This window comes from Ovis canadensis, chromosome 2 (genome assembly GCF_042477335.2).
Source record: "Ovis canadensis isolate MfBH-ARS-UI-01 breed Bighorn chromosome 2, ARS-UI_OviCan_v2, whole genome shotgun sequence".
NCBI classification, from domain to species: Eukaryota; Metazoa; Chordata; class Mammalia; order Artiodactyla; family Bovidae; genus Ovis; species Ovis canadensis.
Genome location: NC_091246.1, coordinates 148,577,925 through 148,598,845, shown reverse-complemented (window position 1 = coordinate 148,598,845; position 20,921 = coordinate 148,577,925). Strand labels below are relative to the sequence as shown.

Genomic DNA, 20,921 nt, shown 5'->3' with positions numbered 1-20,921 from the left:
GTCAGTTTTCATTCCCAACCCAAAGAAAGGCAACGCCAAAGAATGCTCAAACTACTGTACGATTGCATTTATCTCACACGTTAGCAAGGTAATGCTCAAAATTCTCCAAGCCAGTGTTCAACAGTACATGAACCATGAACTTCCAGATGTTCAATCTGGGTTTAGAAAAGGCAGAGGAACCAGAGATCAAATGGCCAACATCTGTTGGATCATCGAAAAAGCAAGAGAGTTCCAGAAAAACATCTACTTCTGCTTTATTAACTACACCAAAGCCTTGGACTGTGTGGATCACAAGAAACTGTGGAAAATCTTCAAAGAGATGGAAATACTAGACCATCTGACCTGCCTCCTGAGAAATCTGTATGCAGGTCAAGAAGCAACAGTTAAAACTGGATATGGAACAATAGATTGGTTCCAAATTGGGAAACATCAAGGCTGTATATTGTCACCCTGCTTATTTAACTTATATGCAGAGTACATCATGTGAAATGCTGGGCTGGATGAAGCTCAAGTAGGAATCAAGATTACTGGGAGAAATATCAGTAACCTCACATACACAAATGACACCACCCTTACGGCAGAAAGTGAAGAAGAATAAAAGAGCCCTTTGATGAATGTGAAAGAGGAGAGTAAAAAAGTTGGCTTGAAACTCAACATTCAGAAAACTAAGATCCTGGCACCTGGTCCCATCACTTCATGGCAAACAGATGGGGAAACAATGGAAACAGTGGCAGACTTAATTTTCTTGGGCTCCAAAATCACTGCAGATGGTGAGTGCAGCCATGAAATTAAAAGATGCTTGCTCCTTGGAAGAAAGGCTATGACCAACCTAGATAGCATATTAAAAAGCAAACACATTACTTTGGCAACAAAGGTCCATATAGTCAAAGCTATGGTTTTTCCAGTAATCATGTATGGATGTAAGAGTTGGACTCTACAGAAAACTGAGTGCCAAGGAATTGATGCTTTTGAACTGTGGTGTTGGAGAAGATTCTTCAGAGTCCCTTGAATTGCCAGGAGATACAATCAATCCATCCTACAGGAAATCAGTCCTGAATGTTCATTGGAAGGACTGATGCTGAAGCTGAAATACTTTGGCCACCTGATGCAAAGAACTGATTCATTGGAAAAGACTCTGATGCTGGCAAAGACTGAGTGCAGAAGAAGGGAATAACAGAGGATGAAATGGTTGGATGGCATCACTGACTCGATGGACATGAATTTGAGTAGGCTCTGGGATTTGGTGATGGACAGGGAAGCATGGCGCGCTGCAGTCCATAGGGTCCCAAAGAGTTGGACACGACTGAGCAGCTGAACTGAACTGAACTGATATCTACAATGAGAATATAAAGAGTTCTTGAATCTATTAACTAGTTAGAAAGGAATTATAATTCTTAAGCTACAAAAAATTTTAATAATATTCATCTAAAGGATGAAAGAACCCAATTAGAGACTAGGAGAATGTGAATATGTAATATTCTTTCTGTACCAGGCATCCCTCTATATCACTACTATACTTTTCAATAATTTAGGCATTTTAATCTTGCCATACAAGAAAAAAATGCAATGGAGGTTGTTATTGAAAGGAAAATGTTCAGAGTAAGGAATACTGAACAAAAGAACAAACCACTGGGAATGATGGGTAAAGGGAAGCGGGAGACTCTAAAACTCTATAACATCTACAAGAATGGAAAAAAATCAACAATGGATCGCAGACTTAAACATAAAAGCTAATACTATAAAAACAAGAAAACACAGGGTAAATCTTTAAGACATTGGATTTGGCAATGATTTCTTGTATGTAGTACCTAAAGCACAAGTAGCAGAAGAAAAAGATAAATTTGATTTCATAAAAATTAAAACTTTTGTGCGTCAGGAGACATTGTTGGAGAGTAAAAAGACAACCCAGGAACAGACAAAATACTTGCAAATTATGTGTTTGATAAGGGATCAATATCGACAACATATAAATAACTCTTAAACTCAACAACAAAAATAAACAGCTCTATTCTAAAATGACCAAAGGACTTGAATAAACATTTCTTCAAAGAAAATGTACAAATGGTCAATATACATATGAAAAAACCAATTTCACTAATCATTAGGAAATGCAAATCAAAACCATTGGGAAATCCAACCTCACACCCAGTAGGATGACCATTATTTAAAAAGAGAGACAGTAAATGTTAATGAGGATGTAGAGAAATTGGAACCATTGTACATTGCTAAGTGTTAGTTGCTCAGTCGTGCCCGACTCTTTGCGACCCCATGAACTGCAGCCCACCAGACTCTGCTGTCCATGAGATTTTCCAGGCCAAGGATACTGGAGTGGGTTGCCATTTCCTAGTGGCAATATAAAATAGTGCAGCCATGGTGGAAAGGGGTATGGCAGTTCTTCAAAAATTAATTATAGAATTATCCTATGATCCAGCAGAGTCGGACACAACTGAAGTGACTTAGCAGCAGCAACAATTCCACTTCTTTTATATATCCACAAGAATTAAAAGTAGGAACCCAATGAGCTATTTGTACAACAATGTTCATCACAGCATTATGTATAATAGCCAAAACACAGATGCAACCTAAACATCCATCAGTGGAGGAATGGATAAATAAATATATACATACAAGGGACTACTGTGCTGGGCTTAGTAGCTCAGTCATGTCCAACTCTTTGCAACCCCATGGACTGTAGCCTGCCAGTTTCCTCTGACCATGGGGATTCTCCAGGCAATGAACTACTACATAGCCTTAAAAAGAAAGGAATTCTGATACATGCTGTAACATTAATGAGCCTTAGAATATTATGTGAAGTGAATTAAGCCAGACAAAAAAAGGCAAATGGCGTATACCTCCACCTACATAAGGAAAAGGAAAATTAATTTGCCTAGAATAGGCAAATTCATAAAGAAAGACAGTAGAATGGTCATTACCAGGGTCTGGGGGGAGCAGAAAGCATGAGGAATTATTGTTTAATGGGTACAGAGTTTCATTGTGGAATGATGAAAAAGTTCTGGAAATGGATGGTGATGATGGTTGCAAAAAATGTGAACGTACTTAATGCTCCTGAATTAAACCCTTAACAATGGTTAAAATGGTAAATTTCATGCTACGTATATTTTACCACAAAATTTTTTTTATTTTTTAATTCACAAAAATTTGCTGACAACTGTAAGGATAGAGAGTCAGGAGATACCAAAGGCACAGCAGTTAGCATTGGGTCTAAGTTGATGGGATTCAGATGTGCTTCCATGCTATCTATTTTGCCAGGCAGGACTCCTTTATACACTTGATCTTGGCAAAAATGCCAAGAAGTTATAGGACTCAATTACATATACGCAATATCATTGTTTCATGAGAAATAATTCGCATGATATAAAAAGTAATCAAAATATACAAAGTGTTATTGTACTTTCACCACGTTTTAATTTCCAGAATTTAAATATTTAGATACTCTCAAATGTAAACTCTATATTATCCCTTCTTTCTTCAAATGGCTTCCAAGAATATAATCTACTGCAGTTAGTAAAACAATATGACCTTTTCATATAAATCATCAAAAAAATGACTAAAAGATAAATTTTGTAAGGAAATTAAGAGTTTCTCAGTCATTAATTTGGATTGTGTGGTACTCGCGTTAAGAACGGGATCCAGTTTTTAAAACATGCACACTTCAGCCCCTCCCAAAGTTTGTTCCTTGCTATAACATTGCTCCCACTGGTTTATCACACAGACCTCCAGGCAGACTTAGTCATCTTTTCCAAACTGAGAAAAGGCCCTCACCTACCGCTTTCAGCTCTGCTCTCTGCACTTCAGTCACACTGATTTCCTTGCTGTTCAGTAAACACATTAGATAACCCTTAGGGCTACCGAGATCATTGCTTCTTGTGACTGGGATAAATTTCCTGGCACTTAGGCGGCTTCCACACTTCCTTCTCTCTTTCAGGTCTCTGCTCAAATAGCATCCACCCCTAAAAGACGAAAGCCACCCTTAATAAACAATGCCTTCTATCCTATTTGTGCTCTGTCCTGCTTTTTTTTTTCCTCATAGTATACAGTGTAAGGTCAGGAAGTGATAACCATTTGTTTACTTATTCATTATCAGTCTCAAAACTAGCAGGAAACTGCCATGTTTTATTCAATGATGCGTGTACAGTGTCTATAGCAGTACCCTTAATACCTACTCAATAGATGGTTGCTGAAGGGAGTGAACAGAGGAGGGAAGGAAAGAAGGAAATACCATTAAATTTAAGAAGATATACAAATGCTGAGAATAGTGAGGCTGAGAGTTCTAGGAATGGACCTGGAGCAACTCTGCATCCCTTTACCACTGCCCTTGGGATCTCTGCCAGGTCTTCCCTCCCCACAAACCTCAAGGGCACTGACACCACCTTGGATACGAATGCCTAACCTACACATTCTGGAGGCCAGCCAGATAGGGCTGAATGATTGATCATCACCTCCACACAAGTCAGCTGAAAATTTTACTTTGAACTTTTTCTTTTTACTATCTGGTTACCGATTTATCTCTTATGCGAATCCTTCAACAGAAAAGTCACTTTTAGAAAAGGATTTGGGCTTCAGCCTTTTTAAAGCATCAACTTGCATACATGTAAAAATATTTCAGCTCTTTAAGGCAAAGAAGGCTAAATATTGTCATCTACAATTGATGAACTCACACTGGAGCAGAAAATAAGAAAAACAGCAGGAATGCTGTCCCTTTCCTAAGTAAGAAATAGAAAACGTAAATTTACCTTGTAATGGTAAAAAGCTATGTGAGAGAAGTATAAATTATTAAATTCTTAACTTATTCTTCCTATACTCTTGAAAACTCCTATATTTCAATGAACTGTTCCATTTCAATGAAAAAGCTATTTTTAATTAAAGTCAAGGACATGGTTGTGTAATAAGTATTGATGAAATATGTTTTTATTGATGAGATATGTATTAAGAATGACTGTGTGTACGGCACCATGCAGAGATGCCAATATGAACAAGTTATGGTCTCTGCTATTAAAACTTTAACAATCTAGTGGATAAGCTGACAGGGCACAATCACTAGAACAGACTGAGATATATCATAGAACAGATTGAGATATATCATAGAACTTAGGGGTCCATTTTCTCATGTTTTTTATATACCACTCAAAGGACAGTATCTAAGTAGATAACAGATACTAAAAGAAAATCATCTTAGAAAATTATGTGTCATGTAAAATAAATCATTTTTCCCCAAATGTTTTAAAACCCTTATTAAACCGTGAATCACTGATGTTAAAGAATCAGTGTAACTGACATAAATAATTGATTCTGTGTGACAATAAATACTAAGTTTTAGAACATAAAAACACTTTAGATGAATACTGTCTCCTTCTTTTCTTACCCTGCACAAGATCACTTTGCAATCTCTCCCTCTCCATCCTCTAACACCCAGGGTCTCATAGATATGCTCCACTCCCTGTTTCCACTCCATTTCATAGCTCATCGCTGACTCAGTCTGCCCCAGACATTTCACACACATACCCTTTTCAATGACACTATCACCCTTCTTTCAACTTTGGCCCACCTTGGGAAAGTCTCCTTTCCTGTCTTGAGTTTCTCATAATAAGCAAAATTTTAATTATGGCCAAGTCAAGTCAGAATAATATAGTGATACCCCTAGATCAAGAAAGCAAAGTTACTCAATGTCTAAAACAACCTCAGAAACACTTCAAGTGTATAGATGCATTTCATAATAATATAATGTCTTCAAACTCCTACCTACATCTCAATTTCAGTTTAACACAAATGCACTCCCCAAGATCAATATTTAAGATGAACATTTAAATAAGCTTCAGCCTTTCTTCTCCTTATTCTCTAGTATTATAATTACACAGTTTGCTGCTGCTACTAAGTCGCTTCAGTCGTGTCTGACTCTGTGTGACCCCATAGACGGCAGCCCACCAGGCTCCCCCGTCCCTGGGATTCTCCAGGCAAGAACACTGGTGTGGGTTGCCATTTCCTTCTTCAATGCATGAAAGTGAAAAGTGAAAGTGAAGTTGCTCAGTCGTGTCTGACTCTTAGTGACCCCATGGACTGCGGCCTACCAGCCTTCTCCATCCATGGTATTTTCCAGGCAAGAGTACTGGAGTGGGGTGCCATTGCCTTCTCCAAATTACACTGTTTGGTATGTTTAATTGCAAATGGAGATTATTTCAGCTCCATTATGGGTTTAAAAAGCATCTGTAGAATACACAGTAATCAGGTGTATCTGTGTGGGATATTTGCAAGCTTAAACTTGGGATAAATAAGATTTTGATTTCATTAAAAGGAATATATATGTTACTCAAGTTTCATAATCATAGTGAGTCTCTGGGAAGATTAGCTAACTTCTGAGCCTAAGTGTTTCTCACCTCAGAAGGTGATTGTGGGGATTTAAAAAGAGCATTAGCAAATCCCTTAATGTACTGCTCAGTGTAAAAGGAGACCCTCACACATAAAGCTGTTAAATTAATGTTATTGTCAGTAATATTGCTGCTGTTCAGCCACTAAGTCATGTCCAATTCTTTGCAGCCCTATAAACTGCAGCACACCAGGCTTCCCTGTCCTTCACTCTCTCCCGGAGTTTGCTCAAATCATGTCTATTGAGTCAGTGATGTTATCTAACCATCTCATTCTCTGCCATCCCCATCTCCTCTTGCCCTCAATCTTTCCCAGCATCAGGGTCTTTTCCAGTGAGTTGGCTCTTCCCATTAGGTGGCCAAAGTATTGGAGCTTCAGCTTCAGCATCAGTCTTTCCAATGAATATTCAAGGTGGATTTTCTTTCAGATTGACTGGTTTGATCTCCTCGTTGTCCAAGGGACTCTCAAGAGTCTTCAGCACCACAGTCTGAAAGCATCAGTTCTTCGGCACTCAGGCTGCTTTATGGTCCAACTCTCACATCTGTATATGACTACTGTAAAAACCATAGCTTTGACTATACTGACTTTTGTCTGCAAAGTGATTTCTCTACTTTTTAATATGCTGTCTAGGTTTGTCTTAGCTTTTCTTCCAAGGAGCAATCAGTAATTTTAACAAGATGTAAATTGTGCTATCTATATTTTCCCTTATGGTAATGTATCCATTATATACTTATTTTATGTCTTTATGATCCTGCTCTAGCTCACCTCTTATTATTCTATGTATCTGAGCAAAATTTACGAATTGCTAAAGAAAACAATTTAAAAACTAATTATCATTCTTAATTTGATGATTTGCTTTAGAAGATGTGGATTTTTGCTCATGTATCACCAGTGGAATAAAGTAAATGAATGGATGTGACTGGCAAGTATTTCCCTCAAGTTCACACATTTTATTCACTGATTTATAAATGCAAAGTCATACGCCTGATGATTGAATTAGTAGAGTAAGTCTGATTTCATGCATAAGTGAGAAATTTCATGTATGCTTTTTTAAAAATTCCTATCAAAGTAGATATTATTTGTTGTAAGATCACTAATAGGGCATCTGACAGGTCGCCTCCACTGACCTGCTCTCTATTAATGCAGAATTCTGATGGATCAGGTTGAAAGTCATAAATAAAGTGTAACTGGATGGTTAAATTCTTGATCTTTGAATGCCTCTCTCATGTCTTCCTGCTGAGATGTTCTTACATACTTCATATAAACTATGTGTAATAGCTTATAGCTGAAAACTTAACCAGCAAGTGTTATAAGTGCAGTGGTCCTACGTTTGAGATGTAGAACTATACTATCATTAAAAAGTCAGGATAAAGTGCATTGTTAGTATTCACTGAAACAGGATTAAATGTAGAATTAACAATGATAAACTTTAGATGTTGCACCATTTGTATTCAAAATATAATGGGTAAATTTTGACTATAATATACTGTTACCAAATGTCTAGCCAACATTATTGAACACCTCCCTAAAATGTGAGACAATAAAATGCCTGTTAATATATATATTTTAACCTAATTTGTACAGCCACCCTGAGAAATAGACACTACCAATTTTATAACAAATTTGATCTGAGAAGCAAAAGCATTTGACTAGGGCTTACCTGGTGGCTCAGACAGTGAAGAATCTGCCTGAAATGCTGGAGACCTGGGTTCGATCCCTGGGTCAAGAAGATCCCCAGGAGAAGGGAATGGCTACCCACTCCAGTATTTCTTGACCGGAGAACCCCATGGACAGAGGAGCTTGGTGGGCTACAGTCCATGGGGTTGCAAAGAGCTGGACATGACTGAGAGACTAACACTTTCACTTTTCAGCATTTGAGTAAGATCATATGTTCCGCAAAGGAAATATCTAGAAAACAACTCTTTCACTACACTAATGTAAACTCAAATTTATTCCTCTGTGTTTTCAACACATTATATAGTATTTTACAAAGATTCTGAATTGTAGGAGAGACAATATGAATTTTCAAAAGATATTCTTTGCATAGCCATTATTGCACAAGCATTCATTCCTGAAAGGCTGTCAGATGATCTCATGGGATTCTAATAAGCTGAATATTCACTGGAAGGACTGATGCTGAAGCTGAAACTCCAATACTTTGGCCACCTGATGTGAAGAACTGACTCACTGGAAAAGACCCTGATGCTGGGAAAGACTGAAGGCAGGAGGAGAAGGGGACGACAGAGGATGAGATGCTTGGATGGCATCACCAACTCAATGGACATGAGTTTGAGTAAACTCCGGGAGTTGGTGATGGACAGGGAGGCCTGGCATGCTGCAGTCCATGGGATCTCAAAGAGTCAGATATGACTGAGTGACTGAACTGAACTGAACTGTTTCCAGTTGACCCCTGATGATGACATTTCTTTTCTCCCTACTTGAATTACCATAATTTGTCCAGGATAACAAGAATATATGTATTATGTTGGAGGAGGGAGGTCATTTCAACTTTGTAAAATTTGTTTCATGAAAGGATTACCTATAAATATTGGGCCCATAAAATTTACCTATAAGCAGTATTAACTCTATACCATCACCCAGAGAAAACAAAATCATAATTTACCAATAAAATATTTTACTTATTCCATTTAAAACATATGTATAGTTAGCAAATTATCCTTACTTGAAGCCCTAAAGGAAGCAGTTCCATTGAACTTGAAAGAATGAGCATTCAGTGGAATTGAAGTCATACATAAGGAGATATTTTACTATCAAACAACATTTCTCTTATTTCCCCACATTATATTTTTATGTATCAATATGAATATGTACTATTTACTTCTATTTGCTTCTTTTCCGAACTTGTAAATCATAGGCCTGAAGAAGTTACCATTTTTAATTACACTGAATGACTGATACAGTTGGCAGACACTACATACCGTGAAATTGCCCCAATTTTTAAAAACAATCAGATGACACAAGAAGTTTGCTTTGGCATGTAACACAAAGAAGATTTCATTAACCATCTGTATAGAAATGTCTCTGTATTTTAATACATCTATCTAATTTTATTGGTTCTTCTTTAGAGGCTCAATTTTCCAATTATTTGTATAAGTACTTTGACTGAAGAGTGAAGTGAAATTTGTATTACTGTTTAGAAGATGAGATGTAGGAGAGAAAGGGAAAGAAAAAAACATTCATTTCAGGGGAGGGATGGTAAGTTAACGATAATGTAAATGTACTCATTCCCTCTAAGAGTGAACAGTTTCCAAGTGAACAATCGTAGGTTCAATTAAAGTTTTATCATATGTTGATAAATGATTCAGACAGCTTTGTAAAAAATCCAAGAAGACATTTTAAAGAAAGTTGTGATCAATAATGGCAGTCTCTCAAACATCTGACACAACAAAAGGAAATTATAAAATGAATAGCAATGAAATTACAATTAAAGCAATGGTAAAATTTAACAATAATACATGGCTTTTAGCTCCAGGTTATATTATTCTAAAAATCCAAAGCTATTTCCTATATTAAAAAGCCACAATGACAGAATGTTTGTTCACTTAAAACGCAGTTATTTTACAGAGCAATGAAAAGAGAACGACTTTCTCAGTGAGACTAAAAAGATACAGAACAATTCGGTTCTTCATATAATATCTACTCAAATTTGTTTGTGGCAGGTGATATTTACTGGCACTCTTTGAGACATTGCCTCCTCCTTCCCCTCTTTCATGGTCTGGCATTTTTCCTCACCATTCAAGGGTTTCATTCCTCCAAACGTCATTCTCCTTTTAGGTGCCCAAGGCTGATGGTTTTCCCTGTTGCCTAAAGCCACTGCCTTCTAGCTACACAGAGGAGGAAAAGCAAGTTAAACCTTTGGTAAAGAAATTTCATTCTGCAGGATGGCAAGACACCAACTGTTCTCTCATATTCCACAAAAGTAATCTACCCACCTTTTTTGAATGTGCTCTTATAAATTCTTGTAAGAAAATCATTTTCATACAGTTTTAGGATATCCATTTCATTATGACCTTGCCATACTAAATAGTAACCTAATCCTACACAGTTCTGAAGAAGGAAGCCTAATAACTACGTGTGGGAATGAATTAGTTAATGCAGGATATGTAAAATGGAAGCCTAACTTCAATGAGTGGACAGATGCACTCCAATACATTACAACCACCCCACTGTACTACCACAAGGGCAAATTTAACAAAATCCCTAGTGACAGTTCATGAAGTAGTTCAGTCCTTCAAGGAGAAATATGACTGCCCAATTCTTTACCAAAAACAAACAAACAAATGGTTGGTCACTTGCAAGACAAAAAATATCACTAATCAAAGCTAAGTGCTTAATTGAAAGCTAAATTTTCAACCAAATGTTACTATAAAAAATTATTTTTCATTCAGTATCATTAAGTATAGGCTCAAAAAAAGAGAGGGCTTATTGCCACACAAAGTGTGGGCATACATACGCACGTGTGTATGTGTGTGTGCATAAACTGCAGTATAAATATGATGCTATCATTAACCAACAAGCATTTTGAAGCCTACTCTCCTATCCCCAAAATAGTGATGGATCTTCCTGGGTTAGCCCACAGTGTCTCTCTGAGTATTCCTAGTGAATATTTTGGATTTGTGGAACAACAGACTGGTTCCAAATAGGAAAAGGAGTACATCAAGGCTGTATATTGTCACCCTGCTTATTTAACTTATATGCAGAGTACATCATGAGAAACGCTGGACTGGAAGAAACACAAGCTGGAATCAAGATTGCCGGGAGAAATATCAATCACCTCAGATATGCAGATGACACCACCCTTATGGCAGAAAGTGAAGAGGAACTCAAAAGCCTCTTGATGAAAGTGAAAGAGGAGAGTGAAAAAGTTGGCTTAAAGCTCAACATTCAGAAAAGGAAGATCATGGCATCCGGTCCCATCACTTCATGGGAAATAGATGGGGAAACAGTAGAAACAGTGTCAGACTTTATTTTGGGGGCTCCAAAAATCACTGCAGATGGTGACTGCAGCCATGAAATTAAAAGACACTTACTCCTTGGAAGAAAAGTTATGACCAACCTAGATAGTATATTCAAAAGCAGAGACATTTCTTTGCCGACTAAGGTCCGTCTAGTCAAGGCTATGGTTTTTCCTGTGGTCATGTATGGATGTGAGAGTTGGACTGTGAAGAAGGCTGAGCGCCGAAGAACTGATGCTTTTGAACTGTGGTGTTGGAGAAGACTCTCGAGGGTCCCTTGGACTGCAAGGAAATCCAACCAGTCCATTCTGAAGGAGATCAACCCTGGGATTTCTTTGGAAGGAATGATGCTGAAGCTGAAACTCCAGTATTTTGGACACCTCATGAGAAGAGTTGACTCATTGGATAAGACTCTGATGCTAGGAGAGATTGGGGCAGGAGGAGAAGGGGATGACCCAGAATGAGATGCCTGGATGGCATCATGGACTCAATGGACGTGAGTCTGAGTGAACTCTGGGAGATGGTGATGGACAAGGAGGCCTGGCGTGCTGTGATTCATGGGGTCACAAAGAGTCGGACACGACTGAGCGACTGAGCAACTGAACTGAACTGAACTGAGATAATTTGCCCCTTGAGTCTGGAATAAACACAAATATGGATCATGTGGGCGTCTATGACCTCCGCTTCATTTGATTATGCTTCCATCCACTGAGCCCACTGTTCCCATTTATTATGAAACAAGATTTTAAATTTAGTGATTACAAAGCGACCCTCAGATCCTGGTGAAAGATGTAGATTTAAACCTAATAAGGTCATCATTGTATATTATGAGTCACTTGCACTAAAGTCATAAAGTCATTGGATTATGCACTCCAATGTTTCTTTAAAATACACTTTAATCCAGTTGTCGTTACTGCCTTTTTAGGGTGTGTTATAATCTACTTCCCTTTGAATACCTTAAAGCCTACACTGCTGAGAGATGGGAATACATCTCAAGGTATTTAAATTGTACCTCTTCAGAATCATAATTCTGCATCGTAAACTTACCAAATGCTCTACAAAGAAAGAATTGGAATCCTAAAGTTTACAGGGTTAGTGCACTCTATGGTGAAATAAGTCTTTTCTTTGTTCATAAATATCTAGGAACCCTCTACTTCCCCACTGTAGGTACGACTCTGGAAGCAGGGTCAGCAAGAAAGACGTGGTATCTGTTCATTTGGAGCATCCAGTACACAAAACCACAAAATATACAGATCTACAAAATACACACACGCTGTAATAATCACTATGGAGCAAACAGACAAGGTACCAAGACAGAAACAAATATGTAACCGTCTACATCTGACAAAGAGATCAAGAATGATCTCTGTGAAGGAGAGACCTTTGAACTGAGGTTTTAAGTCTGCAAACAAGAGAGGCATTTAAATAGAGGAAGGAATAGTCCAGGCACTGGGAACATTTGAAAAGGCCTTAAGGAGTGAAACTGCTTCTTGTGTTTCAGGTACTAAAAGACCAGGGTGGCTGGAGCATATAAATGAGTGGGAGATGTGTTCACAGAGGCTGTAGCGGAGGGCCAGATTAGACAGTGTGCTGGATGCTAACAGAAGGAATGTGTTGATAATCCGTTTTTGTGTTTCTGCATTTATTCCTTTTTTCTGTAGCTATGATCCACTGAATGTTCTTAAGGGGAGACACAATGGTCTTGCTTTCTTGGAGAGGTAATTACAAGGGAGCAAACTATGGAAGCAGAGAGGATGCGTCAAGGCTGTAGCATTAATCCATGAAAATTATAATGATGCCACGAATCTGGTGGCAGGGTAGATAAAGAAAGCAGGGTGGAAGAGGTACAGCTGAGAAGTATAGTTGAATAGAGATGCATTCGGGAGACAGGATTGAGAGATCGAAATACGGACTGGTTAGGGATGAAATGCTATGAGGAGGAAGAGAAGGCAGTAAATACTTCGTGAAAGGTGGAACCATTAATTCAAATGACAAAGATTGGGGAAAAGGATCTGAGATGGAGTTTTAGGGAAAATCATAAACTGTTACCATTATGACATTCAGAATGACTCATTCATAGCTCTAAACTTCAAGTTCCTTTACAAGGTTAGAAAAAATAGCATATAATTCTTCCCAGTACTTCACACTCTTTCATACATCTAATAGGCATAGATATTAGATAAATATTTTCATTATTCATGAAAAACACAAGATTCTATTTTTTTCCTTGCCACAGAGAAAGTTGGTCCATCACATTAAGTAGGGTGAATAGGATCCCACAGATTCCACCTCTGAATTTCTTACTTTTTCTTTCCTGCCAAAAGTCTCCTCAGCAACAGGTAGCAAAAACACAGAAGCACTGCCACAGGAGGGCTCTCATGATTACCTCCTAGTCCTAGGAGACACAGAGGCAGGAGGATGCTCTTGGCAGAGAGACAAACCTGACTCATCTTTCTTCCATAGAAGCATCAGGTACCCTGGGAGCCCTAACCTGTACCACAGGAATCATGGCATACCATACACCTGGCTTCTGTAAGAATATGTCGCTATGTCCCTCGATTTCACAATGGTTCTCCTTCAAAAGGGGACCTCTAAATACAAAATATAAAACTTATCTTAAGCTATTGTCAGTTGCTTAATACAGGGCACATCCTTCATTATATCATATGCCATATTTTGTCGAGCATTTTATCGTGAATAAGCTGTTCTAGCAATCATGATTATCCCATATATAGAGCTCAAATAAGACAAGCTTTCAAATAATTAACAACATTTGTTAAAATGTTAAACAAAGATTAAATAAATAAAGATTAACAACTTAGTTTCTAAAAAAAGTGAATTCTAGTTTATAGTTTTTAAATGATGTAAAATAATTTGAAGTGGGCTATTGAATAACTGGACTTGGTTTGCAGATTATATATAGATAAGTCTTATTGATATTAAAGCAAAAATCATGAACATATATTTTAAATTACCAAGAGAAAGAAAGAAAGGACAGTATCTTTCTCCTGCCCATGTAGAATCAGGAGAAATAGACAAGAACATTAATTGTGTTTCTGAAAAACCTTGAACCTTTTAACACTGACTTCACAACAACAAATGAAAATCCATCATCCTTTTAAAAGCCTACTTTGATCTGGTATTTATCTTATTGAAGTGAGCTGTTTAAAACTTCCCCTTAAGCTTCTCTCACATAAAAATTGCTCTTACCTTCAGAGCAGATATAAATTACTTCGAACGCTGCTACTGTAATAAAAAAAAACACTAAAATAAATTATTTCAAACGCTGCTAATATAAACACTACAACAATAAGAAATATTTGCTATAATCACCAAAGTTGGCACTGAAGTTTCTAGTTTGTTAATCTCGTTTTAAGCTTTTGTATTTTAAAGAAGTAACGAAAAGAACTATTTTCTTCTAAAAACTAAATGATAGTTTCAGCTGAAGTCGATAAAAAGTTAAAATGATTCTGAAATCCATCTGAATTTCACTAACAAAATGCACATTCGTTTGAAAAGAAAATAAACTGGGCCGAGAAATAAGGCTAAGCCTCCCGTCAATCATCTGTGTTTGTGTGCTCGGAAGGGGTGCGGCGCATCCTCGCCACCCTACAGGTAGTGTCAGCTCTGCGGGTTCTGCAGGCTCACCTTTGCAAATGGGAAACAGAACGCATGTTTTTCGCTCCTAAAGAATAAGACCTAACCCTGAAACCGAAACCCATCCGACGACTCAGCTACCGTAGACAGAAAAGAAATAACAGTAGCCATTCGGTACAGCTGCTCTGCCTTTCCACATTTTCAGGATCTGGCAGCAAACCCACACCGTCAAAACTGGCAAAAGACCGACCTTGCAAGGGAAACAGCTGCCTTTCCCTTTGTCCAGTCTCTGGCACCTCCTCGCCTAACTTCTCCCCTCTCTACTTCCAGGTGGCGTTAATGCCAGGTGGCCAAAACCCGAGAGACGCGAAAGCGGACACAGGTGGGTGTGGCGGTTGAGCAGAGCACTGGCGAGAGACTGGCGGCCTCCGTCCCCGCCACACCAGAGGAGCAAGAGAAAAGGCACTTACTTGCCACCGTGCCCGCCGATCATGCCCACCCAGTGCGCCCGCAGAGTCTGGCCCGGGGAGGGCGCGGGCTTCAGGGACCCTTCCTCTCCCCCGGCGTCCTCTCCACTGCTGCCGCTCCCTCTTTCTCTGAGCTCCTGTTGCTCGGCCGGCGCCTGCCACTACCCACCGCTGGCACCCAAGGTAGCCCAACCCCAATTCCGGAGCCCGCGGAATTGGAAACCAGACACTCGCCTGGCGAACGCGAGCAAGGGCCAGCCCGGCTACTGCGCCCCTCCTTCCGGGGCGCGCCCAGAAAGGCGGCGGCCCCGCCCCGGCTCTCCGGCCCCTCCTCGCTCCCCGCCCTTGCCCCACCCTCGCTCCGCGCAGCCCTCCACTCCTGCTGGGGGCGCTGGGCGGGGACCCGGGCGGGGACCCAGCCCAGACCTCCGTGTTGCAGATGCCACATGCTCTCCATTGTGTTCCAGTAGAGAGCCGAGGAGGGGGTCGCACGACTGCGCACCCTCACCTACCCCATTGGATGGGGCGTGAGTGTGTGTGAGTGTATGCGTGTGTGTGTCCCTCCAGCTGCCAGAAGAGTCCCCTTATTTCACTCCGCCCCCATCACCTTTTCCACTCTTCGTGCTTTGCTGAATCGGCTAACGTTTCCGAGAAGCCACTTGACGCAGAGCGAGAGAAAGAACTACGGGCAGAGGAGGTGGGGACCGATGACAGTGACCCCGCCAGTCCCTCCTGGGCCCTGAGCTCCGAGGATACAATACTGGGAATCCGTTCCCTCCCTGGGAGTTTCCCCACGGAGTCTGTTGGTAGGGGGCGGGGTGGGGGGGATGGTGGCGCTCAAGACCTGTCTCTAGGCTGCGATTTTTCTTTTCTTTTCTATGATAGATCGATCGGGCTACCGAGACTTCCAGGCAAGCAAAGAATGCATTTCCTTTCAAAGGTGGAGTGAGGAGCCCAGGTCGCCCTGGGTGGGGAGGGAGACTTGGCGCAGAGGGTGCCTTCACTGACCTGGGACCCGCTCATCTGGATAAGCCATCAGTTATATAGGTTCTGACTTTCGGAGCTGGATAGGAGCGATTGTGAAAAGAAATCTTTGTAAATCATTGTGTGCGGTTGCATGTGCGCGCGCGCGCATTTTCTACAACAGCCTGTTGGGAGGAAGAATGATGCAAACAGGATCGAATTATCTTTCTCAAAGAGAAATGGGAAATTTCCACCAAGGAGGGAAATGGAAGGATTTATGACGTTGTGGCAAAGTGGATCCCGGCCTTCAAAAAGAGATAGATCACCTTGCTATATAAATATGAATGATGGGCATTTGCAGTTTTAGTATAATTTACTTTCATACCTTCTAATATGGAGACGATGACCTAGTGGTAAACACACAGAATTTCAAGCCCCAGGATTTACTTTTCTGGGCGGCTTACTGAGCTTGAGATTTGCCCTTTGGATCTTAGCTGTTAAGTTTCTGAGGCTCTCAGCTGAAGAGTACACTCGGTCACTTGGGGCTAATTCTCAATGCATCTTCGTGACCAAGTCACTTTCTGTTCTTTCATTATTTGCAGATAGAGGAAAAAGAATTAACTGTAATAGGAGTGACAGCCTTTTTGGCTAGATGCAGTAAAGTCACTGTCTTTTCTTATCACCTTGAAGTCCCCCTTCAACTAAATTGTCTGATGCACAGTGGCTGAGATGTAAAATTAGCTCCACCAACCATTTCTCTATAGTTCCCTGACACCTAATCTGGGTTTCATTAGGGAATAATCCATACGATATTCAGAATAATTAGAACCCAGAGACTTTGAAACTCATGTTATTTTTTTCCTCAAAAAGATGTAAATTAGAACATAAATACTCTAGCTGATTAAGACAAAGAAACAATGATCGGTGCCTATGAGATGATTAAATTTATTAATATGATTAAGAGGAGTTTTGATCAAATTCTGTAACACTCAAAGCCTTAAAGAAGCAATCAAGAACAAACCAAAGTACCATGCTATAAAATATAGAATGGGTTTATTAGATTTGTATTTCCTAGAGATGATGTAAAATCAAGACCAAAAGAGGCAAGATGAACTGATAAATGATGGCACCATACAGGAAATGAGAGTCACTTTTGGTGGCTAATGTCAGATAACACTGTCCAGAAAACATCTCTTGGGATAGTGATGAGGTACTAGGCTGGGTGATCCATTGGTTTGATGAAGTGTAGCTGTTTTTCTTCATAGCAAAAAAAGTTCTCCCCACCTGTGTGGTAGGAAAGGGATTTAGTATCCCCCTCCCCCTGCCACTAAGAAAATAATATACACCATGCTTTGACAATGAGTGTATATCACGGTTTGCCACTGTAGGAGTCCCTTCACTATACCTACGTTCTCATTGGGGGTCTTAAAAAATAAAGCTTCCTTGGTTTGTATGAGGGGTCCCTGGTGAGATTTTGCCTGTGAATTTATTTGCAAAATATGGTACATATTATTCATTCTTTTTCTAATTCTGTTTCATCTCCCAACTATTTAGTTACCATCCATCTATTTAGTTCATGCACCATTTTCAATCTCACAAGCTTTTTGTAATCTCTTGCCTTTAGTCCATGCTGCTTGTGTTTTTATTGCTCTCCTGGCAGTGCTGGGATTATTTATTATATTTTTGTCTCTGTCTAAATTCAGAAAAAGATCATCTGAGTCTCTCATTCAGTATTACATTAAATGCCCCTAAGAATTCACCAAGTACCCAGTGATGGTGTTATATATAGATATAACTAGATAATACCATTGAAAAGGTTAAAAGGTAGTCTTGAATTATAGGGGGCAGAGAAGAACCTGGTTGAACCAGCCAACACCCAATTAATTCTTGAACTATTCACAACTGATCTTATATAATTTGGGTAGAAAAAAGTAGAGATGTTTGTATTTTGAAATTACTAATATTATTATTCAAAATCAAAGCAAAAAAGAAGAATTGTTTTACTTTGGGCTGCCTGGGTGGTTCAGCGGTAAAGGATCTGCCACAGGAGAAACAGGTTCAGTCCCTGGGTTGGGATGATCCCCTGGAGGAGGGCATGGCAACCCACTCCAGTATCCTTGCCTGGGGAATCCTCATGGACAGAGGAGCCTGGCAGGCTACAGTCCATAGGGCTGCAAAGAGTCAAATATGACTGAAGCAAATTAGCACACACACACAGCATGGAAATCTACACATTTGTCTTTTTCACAATTGCCACTCCAATTTTCAAAACTATAGAAGTTTCTGGAGAAGACATAGGCAGCAATGTGAGACAATAAACTAAGCAATGTAGTACTGGCAGACTTTGCTTTTTCTCATTAAATAGGATTAGAAATATATTTCTTTACTGGTATGTGCTAATGACAATACTCTAATTTGAGATAAGACAATTACAATGTTGTGAAAATGGGAGAATATAGCTACAAGTCTTTCTGTATACATAGCTAAAAAGTAGCGTTTAAAAGTAGTTTCAAAGTAAAATTACAAAGGTCTAGAAACATGATGCAATATGTAAGAGCTTCCCAGGTGTCTCAGTGATAAAAAACACATTTGTCAAGCAGGAGTGCGTGCAGGCATGCTTATTTGCTTCAGTGGTGTCTGACTTTGCAACACTATGGACTGCTGCCTACCAGGATCTCTCTGTCCATGGGATTTTCCAGGCAAGAATACTGGAGTGGATTGCCATGCCCTTGGGCAGGGGATCTTTCTGGCCCAGGAATCCAACCAGCGTTTCCTGCATTGCAAGCAGATTCTTTACCACTGGGGAAATCTGCCAAGCAGGAGATATATGTTCAATTCAAATGTACCCTGGAGGAGGAAATGGCAACCCACTCCAGTATTCTTGCCTGGAAAATCCTATAGACAAAGGAACCTGGCAGGCTACAGTCCACGAGGTGGCAAAGAGTCGAACACAGCTTAGCAGCTGAGCACAGACACACACAATATACAAAGAAGATTTTAGACATAATCTGGAGTAATAAAGATCATTTATGCATATGCATATGAAATTATGCATAATGAAACAGCAGGAGAAAAGTAGTTTCCTAAAATGTATCAGCTTCAGAATGTTTCCTGATATAATATGATATGGTCTTGGCCTTTGTGCCAGGGCTAGAAATAATTTGTGTTCCTGCAACAAACATGTAAAGACCTTGTAACGTGTGAGATACTGGTCGAATTCTTAGAAGAGTATTTATTGTCTTAATAGTGGGGCTAAATTAGTTTTAAAGTTGCTCCAGATTTACACCAACAAAGCTTAAAAGCAAGATTTGAAAGAATCCAACTGGTTTCAACTTGCTAAAATGCTAACCAGAATAAAATTCCACACTTTCTGAAGGACCTAACAATGTAAAATTATCACTGACTGGCATCCATTTAAAAAAAAATTACCACACTTGCAAAGAACGAAAATATGAACCACAACTGGCAGAAAAGTAAATTAACAGGAACAGACTCAGAAATGATATAGAGGATGGAATTAACAGATTAGTACTTTATATTCCACATTTATGTGTGCTTTGTATGCCCTAGTAGTAGTAGTAGTTTGTCGCTCAGGCTCAGTCGTGTTCGACTCTGCGACCCCATGGACTGTAGCCTCCCAGGCTCCTCCCTCCATGGGATTCTCCAGGCAAGAGTACTGGAGTGGGTTGCCATTTCCTTCTCCAGGGGATCTTCCCCATCCAGGGATTGAACCCGGGTCTCCCGCATTGCAGGCGGTCGCTTTAACCTCTGAGCCATGCCCTAGATAGTAGGAAAAAAAATTGAGCATACACAATATACAAACTGTTCTCTCCTTAAGCATTCATTTTAGATAAATGTTATATCTACTGCCACCTGGTGTTCAAAATAAGTCAAATGTTACAGAAACGTAATCTATACTGTTCTCTTTTTCTTCTTCTATTTTTGTTTAACTTAGTTTTAAAGAGAAGCTTTAAGTTTACAACAAAACTGAAAGGGAGACACAGAGATTTCTCGTATACACCTTGCCTCCATACCTGTCCAGCATGTTTGTTCTATCTAAGCAAAGAGGTAAGAAGTAGCATAGGGCAAACTTCTTTCCATGAGATCTTTCTTTCCTTCTTTTTTCTTTCTTCTCCTTCCTTCCTTTATTTCTTTTGTGGGGGAGAGTATTTATACCAGATTCTCTCAAATTTATTTATTTCCATTACTATTGCCATTCTCTTAGCTTGAGTGGCATGAACTTTTATCTGGGTTATATAAACAGTATACATGTTACATTTTCAGCTTAAGCACTACCAATTCTAACTCTCTACAGTCCCTATTTAACAAGTGGCCTTCAGGATGAAGGTCAAATTTCTTAACTCAGGTTTTACCTCTAACAGGAACACTTTTGCTCTTGCGCGTTCCTCTAATGAAGCGGTCTGCCCCGGTACCAATGCTTGACTCACTCCTGTCATTGTTCAGGCCTTAGATGTCACATTCTCTAAGCCCTGCTTGCAGTGCTAAGTTTGGATTAAATTCCCCTCCTCCCTTCTTC

General features: G+C 39.5%; 1 protein-coding gene across 1 annotated transcript in view; it reads right to left on the bottom strand.

The window, feature by feature from the left end:
- The window catches only part of SCN9A (sodium voltage-gated channel alpha subunit 9), a 166,473-nt gene extending 150,737 nt beyond the window's left edge, over positions 1–15,736 (bottom strand). The window contains exon 1 of the mRNA XM_069574300.1: positions 15,425–15,736. The gene's annotated coding sequence lies outside the window, so the exon portion shown is untranslated. The remainder of the gene's footprint in view (positions 1–15,424) is intronic.
- Between the last annotated feature and the right edge of the window lie 5,185 nt (positions 15,737–20,921).